Source organism: Lactuca serriola, chromosome 6 (genome assembly GCF_051521515.1).
Source record: "Lactuca serriola cultivar US96UC23 chromosome 6, Lser_US96UC23_V15, whole genome shotgun sequence".
Taxonomy (NCBI): Eukaryota; Viridiplantae; Streptophyta; class Magnoliopsida; order Asterales; family Asteraceae; genus Lactuca; species Lactuca serriola.
The window spans coordinates 166,009,180-166,023,358 of record NC_136413.1 but is presented as its reverse complement, the minus strand read 5'-3'; the positions used below and the strand labels follow the sequence as shown (position 1 = coordinate 166,023,358).

General features: G+C 29.4%; 1 long non-coding RNA gene across 1 annotated transcript; it reads left to right on the top strand.

Annotated features, from left to right (window-relative positions):
- Nucleotides 1-7,051: 7,051 nt before the first annotated feature.
- On the top strand, nucleotides 7,052-8,537 carry LOC145059019 (uncharacterized). The gene is made up of 3 exons (XR_013686598.1): nucleotides 7,052-7,089; nucleotides 7,764-7,833; nucleotides 8,310-8,537. It is a non-coding gene; the product is annotated as an uncharacterized LOC145059019 (long non-coding RNA).
- Nucleotides 8,538-14,179: the final 5,642 nt, after the last annotated feature.

The window sequence follows — 14,179 nt, the reverse complement described above, 5'->3', positions numbered from 1 at the left end:
GTCATACAACTAGTTATATATATATATATATATATATATATATATATATATATATATATATATATATATATATATATAGAGAGAGAGAGAGAGAGAGAGAGAGAGAGGTGAGATCGGTTGAGAACTCATAGTTTCCCAAGAACCCGAGAACAAAAAGTAGAGCGTTAGATCAAAACTAATTCATTATGGACATGATCGTAATCTTATCAATCTCATTTAATGTTTAATTTTTTGTGTTATTGTAAATATTAATAGAAATGTCTAAAAAATTGCATTATAAATCATATTTTTGGATTTTTTTTTTTTAAAATAGTGTTTTTCAGATTTTTTTTATAAAAAGTGTAGATTTTTTAATTTTTTATAGAAAACATGAATTTTGAAAAAAAAAATTTGAAAGGAATACTTTAAAAATAAAACTGCAATTTTTTTTAAAGAATTTAAAAATCAATAAAATTAAAAAAACTAGAATATTTAAAAAATATTATAATTTTTTAACCAAAAAATCAACATTTTTGGTACATTTATGCATATTTTTACAAATGCATATATGCATATTTCATATACTATAATATTTGTATGGAAATAATAAGAAAACTCATTTTATTTACTAATCTTTAAACACAATACAATAAGTATTTTATTCGATACAATATAAAATATGAAAAAAAAAACAAAAAAAAATACTACAAAATTTGAAAGAGTTTTCATGTCTTCGTGTCAATATGTCCATATTTTCTTCAATTTATAATTTTCCACCTCTTGAATATTCACCACAATTTCTTCCAATTCTACAAGAAAATTATAAAAAAAGTAATTGATGGAAAAACACTCACAAAAATACATATGTGATTTACATGTGAATCACATGCAATTCATATGTGATTTACATGTAATTCATATGTGGATCATTAACAATGTGATTATAAAATTTGATTTTCACATTTGATTGTATCTTTTAAAATTCAAATGTGAAATTCACAAGAAAAATTTTTAAAAAAATATCGAAGAACACTAACTCAAAATGTATGTGTGCATATAGACGTAATTCATATGTAATTCACTTGAAATTTACATGTGAATCACGTGTAATTCATATGTAATTCACTTATAATTTACATGTGAATCACATGAAATTCACTTGTGATTTAAATGTGAATCAGATGTAATTCATATGTGATTCACTTGTCATTTACATGTAAATCACGTGTAATTCATATGTGATCTACTTTGATTTACATGTGAATCGCATGTAATTCACTTTGTGATTTACATGTAAATCACGTGTAATTTATATTTGATTCACTTGTTTTTTACATGTGAATCGCATAAAATTCATACGTGATTCACTTGTTATTTACATGTGAATCATGTGTAATTCATACGTGATTCACTTATGATTTACATGTGAATCACGTGTAATTCATATGTGATTCACTTGTGATTAAATGTGAATCACGTGTAATTCATATGTTATTTACATGTGAATCAAGTGTAATTCATATGTGAGCCACTTGTGAATCATGTGTAATTCATATATGATTCACTTGTGATTTACATATGAATCACGTGCAATTCATATGTGATTCACTTGTGATTTACATGTCAATCACATATAATTTAAATGCTCAAAAGTTGTTATGTTGTGAACAAAAACAATTCAAGTTAACAATTTACATGTGAATCACATGTAATTCATATATGATTCACTTGTGCTTTACGTAACCAAATTGATAACTATTTATCCCAAGTTGTTTCCAAACTCCTAGAGTAGAACAAGCAAAGATAACAAAAAAAATTGTGTGTTAAATATATATATATATATATATATATATATATATATATATATATATATATATATATATGTGGTATACGGGAAATAGTTGGAAGGGACATCTTAAGTATCTTTCTTTAATAGCAAAATATCCATTAAGTGTGCAATGTAACCTCCTGCCATCATTAGATTTTCAAAAAAGTTAAGTCCAAATGTTTATTTATAGAGAGATAACCAAAAAAACTTAGATAAAACCTTTTTTCGTGAATCTTTTTAAGTCCTCAATTTTCGCAAAAAATATTAAAAAGGTAAAATAAATCATATAAATATTATGTCAGAAATAGCAAATTCCAAAATATTGTGATAAATGTTAAACATGTGGTGGTTTGGTGTTATACCCTTACCTTTTTAAAAGTCGGAAACATGATTATTACAAGGCATATCCATATGTGAGTAGAACATGTAATATGCATTCACATGTGAATTATATATCATATAAAATTCACATATGAATATTACATCACATATTCACATATGGATATACAAATATGATTGAAGAATAAGCGGTTAATGAATGAAAATTGGTATTATTCACATGTGAATATTCATTTAAGCATCATCAAGACTTCTGTTTATTCAAATAAACCACTTTCATTCATTAACAATTTATTCTTCAATTAATTCATATTTTGAATTTAAACATTATATATATATATATATATAAAAGATCTTTATACCTTTTTTTTGTTCACCCAATCCAAAATAAGAAGCCATCTTCATATTACCATGTATATTGATTACATATATGTACTAAATTAAGAACATGTAGAAATGAAGTTACAGAATATAATCCTTCCATAGGAGCATGGGCAGCTCCTTTGAATAATGTCACCACTAGCCAAAATGCATCTTCTTCACTCATGTAAAGCAACAAAAGACTAGCAAAATATTCTCTTATTCACCGAATGAAAAAATTAAAACCATTTTGATACATGTAAGTCTTGTCAAAAATGGCTAGAGATGTTCTTTTACTATTTTCTTTAGACATGTTATAATCATTTTTTCTGTTTTTAAATAATTAAATAAAAAAAAACCTAAATGAACCAGATTTCCCTTACCTTCTAAATCTCATGAACTAAATTGAACTTATGCCTTTAGCTGCTACGATGAACTCTTAACATGATCATCTTCTTAACCTCTCGACGTCTTTTTTTTGCTTACTCGCCATCTTCCTTGTTGCAATTGGCTATAAGCATCAAGTAGTTTTATGGATTTATTTGCTAATTAAACATTCAGTGCTTGTTACAAACTGATAAATAGCTTTAAAAATTTTAAATTGTATGACTCCAACACAAATGTTAGTTTCCTCAAATAATTCCAATATCTATATAAAAAATTAAAATTTATTTAACCAAGGTTATTGTTTTTTTAATTTTTTAAATCACTAATTTTTTGTTCTAATTTATATATTCAAACCTTGAAAAGTGAGATCATTGGCAAGTTGATGAGGGAAAACAGCAAGTTGATGAGGAAAACAGCAACATGAGCTGATTTGATATGCCTTTAATCAGCACCTATAAAAAGGAGAGGTTTAAGCAATTGAAAGTGATTAAGTGGATATACATAATTGCATATACACATATTTCACGTTGTTTAAAATACATATTTCTTGTCTTAGAAAAGAAATATAATAAAAGTATATTTTTAGTTATTCTTGGTGAATAAAAAATTAAAGTTCTAATTTTTTTTATAAACATCGATGTTATTGGAGACTATGAAAACTGTAATTTATAAATATAGCAAAGCATTCCAATCCTTCATCTCAAGGAATGCTCATTCCAAACACTACCTTAGGGTTTAGGGTTATAGAACAATCAAAGAAATAGAAAAATACTAATAGAAAAATGCATTACTAGCTAAATTCTTCAGCTTGACCAATGCATGAGACAACGGTTTAGTCTACACCAAACTAGCAAACACTACACAAATTTCCAAGATCAGATTACAAAACCAGAAGGTGTATCCCTCTTAAATTACTTTTCAAATGTCATTGCAGAAGAATGAATATATACTTTTTAGGTCAAACCTTACACTTTCACATTTGAAATTAACCTGAATGATCTACCAAATTTAACCTAAAACTAGTTTCCAAGAGTAGGAATATCATAAAGTTACATGTAACCACCGATATTTTCCTCTAAATTAATCAATTTTGGACCTAAATAATCTATGAGTAACCTCAAAAGTCAAACATCAGAGAGCGAATACATTTAACTGCAAAAAATTTCAATAAATTCAACTCAGATTAGGTGCGACACTATTTTCCCTATTTACCGGTGTAACAAAACGATCAATATCATAAACAATGAGAATCTTCAGCAAATGATACTTATAAAAAACCATTGAACATTTCCATGAATGATTATGATATATCGGTGTAAAAATCACCTAAAACCTATAACTACTACTAACAATGAGGCACAAAAAACGGAGCAAAATCATAAAACAAATGTATACATATTTCAACAACTTACGCAAAAGCGGATAGCTTTCAACGGTCTCAAACCACATTCCAGCTTCACGAGCTTCAACCATCGACTCCTCCCTTGTAAATCAAAGAACCACGCAGGCAACATATTTGACCATTTTTTATGACGACGTGATTCCGTAAACCAGTAGAATGATTCCATTGAAGAATTCAGGATATCCGAATTCTTAATCAAATCGAGTTGATGAAAACTGATCTCAACTATAAAAACTAGGACTAGGAATACATGCAACAGATTGGACCATTGTTGTCCTTAAATTATAGATCTCTGAACACATGACTGTCTCGGAAGCATCATCTTGTTCCCCGACACTGCCGAAATTTCGTCGTGATTAGAAGGCATTATAGAGGGAGAAAAAGAAGAGATATTTGATAATATGGAGGTGCGATGTTGGTTTTGGAGAGAGAGAGGGGGGGAGACAGATCTTTGACATTCACCTTCCTCGATTCAATGAATACGGGAGACAATTGACGGAGGAGACTAGGGATTTTGGACGTTGGTTCTGGATTGGAGAACGATCGAGAATGAGAGGGATGTTGAGATGAGCGAGGGATTTGGAAGAGAAAGAAGGCATCGATTGATTTGGGGGTGATGATCCGATTTTAGTACAAAAATGCCCTTCGATTAATTTATGTAACATACCCCCACGTTTAATCTTTTCAAATATTTACAAAAATACCACAAAACATTTTAACCATCTATATCTTTGATCTAACGGCTCTCGTTTGGTTCTCGAGTTCTCATGAATCTATAAGTTCTCAAATGATCATCGCTCTCTCTATCTCTCTTTCTTTCTTTCTCTCTCTCTCTCTTTCTTTATATATATATATATATATATATATATATATATATATATATAGGGTTAGGTTATTGTATTCTAACTATCCATTATGTGCATGTGGATTGATTGTAGACCAATCATTTTAGTTATTTTAAGAAAGTAATTAATGAATATTATATGTTGAAGATATAATGAGTATTAATTAAATCTTCAACATTTAATATGTATTAATTACTTTCTTAAAATAACTAAAATGATTGATCCAAAATCAATCTTATCTGCACACAATAGATAGCAGAAACATTTGAACCTAACTCTCTTTCTCTCTCTCTCTCTATCTATCTATCTATATATATATATATATATATATATATATATATATATATATATATGGCATAAATATCTTCATTTAAAACTATAATCACATAGGTTTTAGTTATCATCATACAACGAATGAGAAGGCAAACGGGCAACAAGTTGCTCCGCTAAGCCCTTTTGTATGGTAAACCAATTGTTTTGAAGACCACATCCATAGATCTAGGGGATATAACATGACTATGCATGATCCGTTGTAGTCTACTAAGAAGCTCCACCACATCCGGCGCATGGAAACCAAACGTATCAAATGCAAATGGTATGAACGCGTGTTGATTTTCCATGTACGGTTTCTCATGTTTGGTGACCTTGCATGTAGCAGCTTTTAATGCAGTTTGTCCCGCTGTGAAACCCCCGACCCTAAAACTTACGAGAGGGGATACCCCTGTAAGGTCCACATATGCGTGTTTCCCTCCAACCCATCCAAAAATCAAAATGTCAGCCGGTCTAAGGGTTGTCCTTCCTTCTATCGGGTCTGTCAGGAAATTCACAGGAGCCTCTTTCTTGACGGAAACCCCGGCACACTTACATATGTCGACCAAAACATCCTTAACCATATTGTGTCTGTATTTGAACCCCTGGAGTTCTTTGCAATGAACTGCATGCTCGCCGAAAGAGTCCAAACATGCCTTGTGGCACACCGGACATATCCCATCGGCCGGGAATATTGGAATCATAAGTCGATATCTGAAGATGGTACGATACTCCACCAACGACATATATTGGCCAAGCTCATCTATAGGGATAGTTAGAAAAAAAATAAAGTTATATCATATATGTTTTAATGTTAATAATCTTTTTGTCGGTTATTTCAAATTGTATTAACTTCTAAAATAAGCTTTCATTAAATATATTTTATATACGTTTAATTTTGGAAAAAGCAAGATCAACATCATGACTTTTATAGTTTTATAGTCATTCTTTATTTTTTAGAAAAGACTAATGTTTTTTATTGAGCAAGATTACATTTTGTCATAAAAAATATTCAACAAAGTAGTTTCGTAATATTCAACGGTATATCCATTTGTTCTTTTTTTTTTTAAAAAGAAATTTCTCTAACAAGTATTTTCAAGCTAGTTTATTGGTACACAAACTAATGCCCACTATGAGAGAACCTCCAACACCACAAGAATTGAATGATGTTAGGATTTAAACATGAGTAACCACAACCCAACTAGTAACATCTTCACTTTGTTGTGTAAAATGAGGAAAAAATAGCTTAATCGCATAAATAAATCATTAGCCAATTTCGAAACAATCATAGAATTTATCATTAAGAGGAACATATATATATATATATATATATATATATATATATATATATATATATATATATATATATATATATATATATATATATTACCTTATAAAGCATCTTTGGTTAAATGCTGAATTTTAAGTCGTACAAACAGTATTGCAATATTTACAACTAATTTATGCATTAATAATATTACAAAAAATTATGAAACTAATTTGGTCAATGTTGACTTAGTATTTCCTCATATTCAGCAAATTGAATCGCTCTACTATATAAACTCTATATAGCATCTCCTATTCACCATTGTATAGGCACTAGAAATTCGTCCGCTCCTTCGACTGCCTCCTGTTTCAAGGTAGTCTTCTTCCATTGGAAATTTTATTTTCTTTATTGCTTTGTTGTAAGGTATTTCATTGCTATACCACCACCCTTTTCTTCACTAGGTGAATCATTGCAAACCACGTCACTAGCACTCCAACGACCACCGACAATTATAACCGCTCCCCTTTCCATCGACCATCGCCATCAGGTTCACCGCCCACAATGACCTTTACCGCCGTCACACGCTGTCTTCGACATATTAGTAACCACCACCGAACATCCACCTTCACCTATATTACACCTGTACCTTAGTCTTTTCGTATCTCTCCCTCTCTTATTCTTTCATCTGATTTTGTTCAATTGCTTCTTTTCTCTCTCTTGCTTCATCGATTCAGGTAAAGGCTTGAACCCCCTGTTTAAATCTTCATCAATTGATGGTGTTTTTTCTATTTCCATTTAAGATTTGGATTTACGCTTCGCCTCTATGTATTTGTTTTTATTCCCGTCAATCAATCAAATAATTAGAGTTCAATTATGCAACATAAAAATAATCGATGGTTAGGCAGGTATGAGAGGTTGGTCCCTACATACACTCAATTTAATGGACTTCAAGAACAATTGAATGCGATTTAAAAAAAAAAAAAGGCCTTATTCAAAAGTTCATAGTGGCAGATCTTATAATTTGGAGATGATATGGGTTATTTGCAGGTGTTGCTTCTTCCCCAACCCTACAAATGTCAAGAAAAATGAATGATTAGTTTTCTATTAAGAGCATCAGGTCTATCATTCTATCATCCTTATTTTTTTAATTTATTTTTTCCACGGTTATGAAGTTTGTTTTGTTGCTACTGCACTTGTACCTTGGGTGAATGGTTTTGTTGCTACTTAGTTATGGAATATGCCTGATGTTGTTGCTTAGATTAATGAATTGTGCAATTAGGTCCAGATACAGATCTTGAAGAAGCAAATCTTCTAAAAATATTTATCATGCAGCGCTTTTGAACAAAAGTTTTTAGCGAATACTTTTTGTTCTAACCGATAAAAATCAATGTTTTTAACTTGGACATGTAGAAAACCATGTTTGCTTCCAAAGCTTTATATACATAATCATTTAAGCATCATTATATGTAAAATCAATATTTGGTATGAACTTGCATCAATAACTTTTTTTTCTTGATTTTGTTCATTTATGCATAGTATCTATCATATTTTATATTTATAAGACATTTATCTTACTTTAATGTTGGTTTTCAGTGATCAGGATGGCTATGAGGTTCTTCAAAAAGATGTGGATGGGTAAAATACAGTGAAGTTTTTTGTTCGCCTTTAAGAAACAACAATGTACTTCCTTATTTTTCGTTATTATAGCATTATACTTTTTTTCTTATTACCATATTGTACTTTGTTTACTATGATTTTTTTCTTGGGTGGGTAGATTAATTTGATTTCTACATTGTCTTTTGGAATCCACTACATTACAGACCTGAAAATATTATATAGTATTAGTATCTTTTGAATTTGATTTCAGTACCTTGTCAGATTATTTTTGGTGTGGGTAGTTGATGTTGATCAAGGGGTAGTTCTTATTTCGGGGTGGGTAAGTTGGTTTATTTATCGGTTGTCTTATTATTTATAAATAGCACATTAAAAGAAAGGTATGTGAAGTTGATAAAATGGTAAGTCTTTCTAATGTAAATATAATTTTTATTGCTAAATGGATGTGTGTGAATGTATGTGACTATGTGTATTTGACTGTGTATATGTGACCATAAATGTGCAGCAAAATCTGAACTAAAGCGACTCCTTGAGGATTCCGAGTTGATAATAAAGGCAAATGGACCTACCTTAACTAGCTCTTGCATAAAGGTGTTGTTTTAGCCCTTATGGAAGCTGTTCTTGATGGTCCTTGCATGGTGGTGTTGGCATGATTTGGTGTCATTTATAAGCTAAAAGGGAAAAAAAAGTCTAAATGTTGGCCTATTTAACATTTTGTCAAACGTGGACAGTTATGCCCTTTGCTGGCTTAGAGTGGTTCATATCTCATTTTGTTGCTTAGCTCTTTCTTTTTATATTTGATCAAATTTTGGATGGTTTTGCCCTTATTGCTTTGATGTTGCTCAAATCTCTTTGCTATTGGTTGACTCTTTTTAGATTGTTGGATGACTATTTTTTTTAATTCATATGGATGGAATCAATTTAGTGGGGGGTTTAAATATGGAATCAAATCCACAGGTGACACTTACATTCAATAAACAATTATTGATGGTAGACTGAAATAATCAATCTATTATACAGTGTGTAGATTTCATGGGTGTGTATGTTGATCCATATATAAATTTATTTCAATTTACGTTCTTCCAGTTTTTGATACATGAAGCTTTGTCTTTGAACATATTGATTTATAAAGCTTTGTTTATAAACAAGGCAATAGTAACATAATCCTCTTTTAAGAAAGTCTCTATTTTTTTATTTTATGTTTTTTTTCCTTTTTGATTTGCTTTCTGAACTCAACGTGTAAGGATAGTTGCATGTCATCAAATATAGGTATTGTATAAAAAACAACTTGATCTTGAGGACTCATGATTCTCACAAAAGCAACAAAAGCATACTCGATATTAGAAAAAATTAAAAAAAAAAAAACAAGAATATATTTAATATTTTTAGCATCAATTTTCAAACTAATGCATTGACTTAATAAAATTGTCAAATCAAAAAGCTAGAATTAGTGATTTATATTGTAAGAAAAATATAATTATATATTTTTCATAATATAAGATTATTATAAATTAACAAACTATTATTCTATGATAATATCATAAAATCATATATTAATTTGAAATAAACCATTATTGTTTTGCTAAAATCAATTAGAAATAAACATACCATTATTAATTAAAAGGAATTATATAAGGGATAACCCACTTATTATATTTTAAATCTAACAAAATACTTGTATTTTTAAGCCGAAAAACCTACCGGAATATAACATGTTTATCAAAACTTTGCAACCATAAAACTCTGTCATTTGTGATCAAATTTGTATTGTACATTATCAATTTGGAATATAACATGTTTATGAAACAAAATTATCCTCCTCCACTTATATAACAATGTGTGTGTCGTTTTATAGTAATAATATTTCTCAAACCATTACATGTTCTTTATAATATGACATGTTTCCGAACGGAAATTAATCGCCAAAAAGAAATAAACGCCCAAAAAAACTCTTCATCAAAAGGAAACGATTGGGTGTTACTACAAAAGTATTAGTGAAACCTAACGAACAATTCAAATGCAGTGAGGTATACACATCAAATGTCGTGTATAAAGAAGTGTTGCATGATTAATAATGTACAACCAATCATCTGTTCGTTCATATTTTTAAACAATCCTAACTCTTCATTGTTTATTCTTACTGATTCGTATTTGTAAGCAAGACTCTTATTCATAATTTTTTGGATGTTGTAAAGTATTTGCGCAAAAGAACTAATCACCTTTAGAGGGAAATCTACAGAAAAGTCCCAAATTTTTGGGAAAAGTTTCAATAAAGTCCTAAAAGTTTTTTTTAACAGAAAAGTCCCGATTTTTTAACATTTTGTCCAAATTAACGAAAAAGTTCTTTTTTTATATTTGTACAACAAATAACAAATTATATGTTTTTCTAAAAATAATGAGACTATTCCGTTCAAAAAAAAATTGGACTTTATTGAAACTTTTCCTAAAAGTTTGAGACTTTTCTGTAAATTTCTCTTTCAATACGGATTTATGAAAAAACTATACACACCCGTCGCATGGCGCGGGTAAACGGCTAGTGTGTGTGTGTGTGTGTATATATATATATATATATATATATATATATATATAGGTTATAATGTAGATGGACAATTATTGTGTGGACGTGTGGACAGTGTTATTCTATAAGAATTATTAAGATAATAGGTTGTTTAGTAATGTGATTACGTTCAACCTCATACAACTATTGTCATTTTCAAGCATTCTCATTAATTCTTATTTATTTTTGTTCTCACACATCGTTTTTCACTCATTTTTATTTTTATAAAATATGACTCAATAAACATTCTGACAGGATGAGAATAATAAGACAAAATTGCAAAAATGGTCCCTATGGTAAGCAAATTTTTGAGGTTTTAGTCCAAGCCCCAAGTTTTTTGGATTTATGGTCTTTTTATAATGGTTTGTATGTGGAATTGGTCCCCGGACTTAACTTCCGTTAACTTGTTGTTGTTAACTCCCTCATGTGTCTCTCACATGAGGGTATATTTGTCTTTTCACTTCTAAAGGACCATTTTTGCACTAAAAAATATATATCCCTCTTTTAAAAAAAAATATTTATTTATTTCTCTCTCTCTCTCTCTCTCTCTCTCTCTCTCATTTGAGTGTGTTTACTGTGTTAACACAAATACCATGGTTGCAGAAATTAGGATTAATCGACGATTAATCGTTTGGCAAATTTAGGATTAATCGGGTTTGGCGGGATTAATCGGTCAACAAAAGTCAGAAAAAGTCGAAAAAAGTCAAAAAAAGGTCAAAATTTAAAAAAAAAAATTCAAAAAACCAACTTTCTTTTTTTACTCCAAAATTTTCAAATTTTCAAAATTTCAGATATTATACCAAAATGTTCATAGTTTCCAATTTCCAAATTTCCAAATTACAATTTTTCTTATTTTCTAATTTTGAAGTACTTGTTTTTCTTAAGATATATTAATATTTAATTAAATTTAATTTTTTATTAATAATCTATGGTCTCCGATTAATCATCGATTAATCCTCGCCAAGACCGATTAATCTCTTAACACCAGTCGACCGTCGAGCTACCGTCAAGCGATTTTTACAACCTTGACAAATACACAAATCCACGACAATCCTCCTATCCCAAATCCACCACAATGTCTTGAACTTGAAACCCACCTTCAATCTCTACTCACTACTCACTGGAGCATTCTTTGGAGCCGGAGGAGACGACACCAACTCCATCACAAATCTCCTGTAACCTCTGCAAAACTCATCTTCCCACATCAACATCATGCAAGAAACCATGACTAACCAATAAAGAAAAAGAACAGATGAAATCAAAAGCTATCTAACCACAACTAGACATCAGAAGCCTAAACCGATTATTAACCACATATATAAACCAGAATCAGAAGTTTAAATTGATTATTACTGGAGGTGGATATGAAATCAGCTCGACAATAGAAAATAGGTGTGATTGTCTAGAAAACACAACCCCGAACACCTCCTTCCTCGCATAATTGTTGGATTAGAAAAGAAAGATCAATCCCCATGCGACCGTTACTATCCTTCTCAATCTCTACACCCCAATTGAAGGTCGGATCGTTGGAGATCAGTTTCAATCTCACCCTCCACCTTACCGATTGACTTTAAAGCCAAACACCCTCTCTTAAGTCGCTAATCCGCCTTGGCCCTTTTCTCTTTTGCTTTTTCAGTCGGACACCCTTCTCCCTCCTCGCAATTTTTGATCCATCACCAGACAACCTCTCTTGCTGCTTCGTCTATTCTTTTCTCAATCTGATGAAAACGAAGGCGCCTCCCCCTTTTTGATTTTTGATCAACCAAAAAACTCGTGGTTTGAACTAAAACCCTAAAAATTTGCATACCACAGAGACTATTTTTGCAATTTTGTCGAATAATAATAAAAAAAAAGTCTATAATAACTTTATAGATGATCTAATTAGTGAGATTGATGATAATGACAATAGTTATGTAAGAATGAACGTATTCACTTTATCAAACAATATATTTTCTTTGATATTCTCACAGAATAGCACTGTCCACACATTCACACAATAGATGTCAATACACATTTAAACATATATATATATATATATATATATATATATATATATATATATATATATTATCAAACTAAAAACAATACTTCTAAAACTACAAACAGAGATCACATCTAAACATTTTGAGACCTATCGACAACAAAACACAAATGGGAAGGAAGAAAGATCATTAAGGGAGGAGGTTGTTTCTTAAAATCTAGTGAAGTTAATAATTTAAATATGAATTTAACATAAAGAGAAATTAAATATATTTTTTTTCTAATTATCTTGTTATCAATTTAAAATGATGAGAAGTATCCAAAAATATAATTAATTTTTATCAAAATATAATATTTGTCATCATTTCATATTGATAGTAAGATATATAGAAAGAAAAAGATAGTAGGATATTTGATTTCTCTAACATAAAATATCGAAATATATAATCAACATTTAAAATTACATTAATTATGTACCCGATTTGTATTATACACACTACCAAAACAAAATTAATGAATAGTAAGATGGCGAGTTTATTATTAAATATTTTGCTTTCTAGAAAAAATAGAATATGGAAGCATTAGTTGTTCGTTAGAAAAGTCTTAATTTCTTTTTTCTTTTGCACATGCAGACTTGTCTAAATAATAAAGAATAAGTGAAAATCCATAAATAAGTTCTAAGAAGGGAGGTGATATTTTCTTATTGATACATTTGAAAACAAGGTATTTTGATTTTTATATCTTTAATTTTAATTGTAAAGAAAGAATTATGATGACCATATACTAAACCTTTTTCATTAACATACACTAAATAAAGATCCACGGTTATATACTTGTACTCACACATAATTCTATCAATTTTATCATTTTCATTTCAATTGTCAAATTCCATAAAAACCAATCTACTTTGATTTTTTTTTTTTTTTTTTGAAATATTTGTTTTGGCTTGGTGAGTTTTTTTCGGTAATGAATTGCAAAAAGCAACCGGAAAACTATTTTTCTGGCAAAATACTAGTTTTATAAAAAAAATCAAAATTTTAATGGTTCAATAACATATTCTTGTAGAAAATTTTGCAAAGCAACACTATTAATTATGTTTGGCACTCTAAAACTAACTTATTTTTTCAGTTTTTTTAAATTTTCATGTTTTTATAAGCTAACTTTTTAAAAAATTACTTGGACTAGTTTTTCAGAATTTTTTTTTATTTTAATTTTCTAAATACACTCTTAATTAATTATAAACATTATTTTTCTAAATTATATTTTATATCATTTTATATATTTTAGCTAGCATATCACCTAGTTTTTTTTT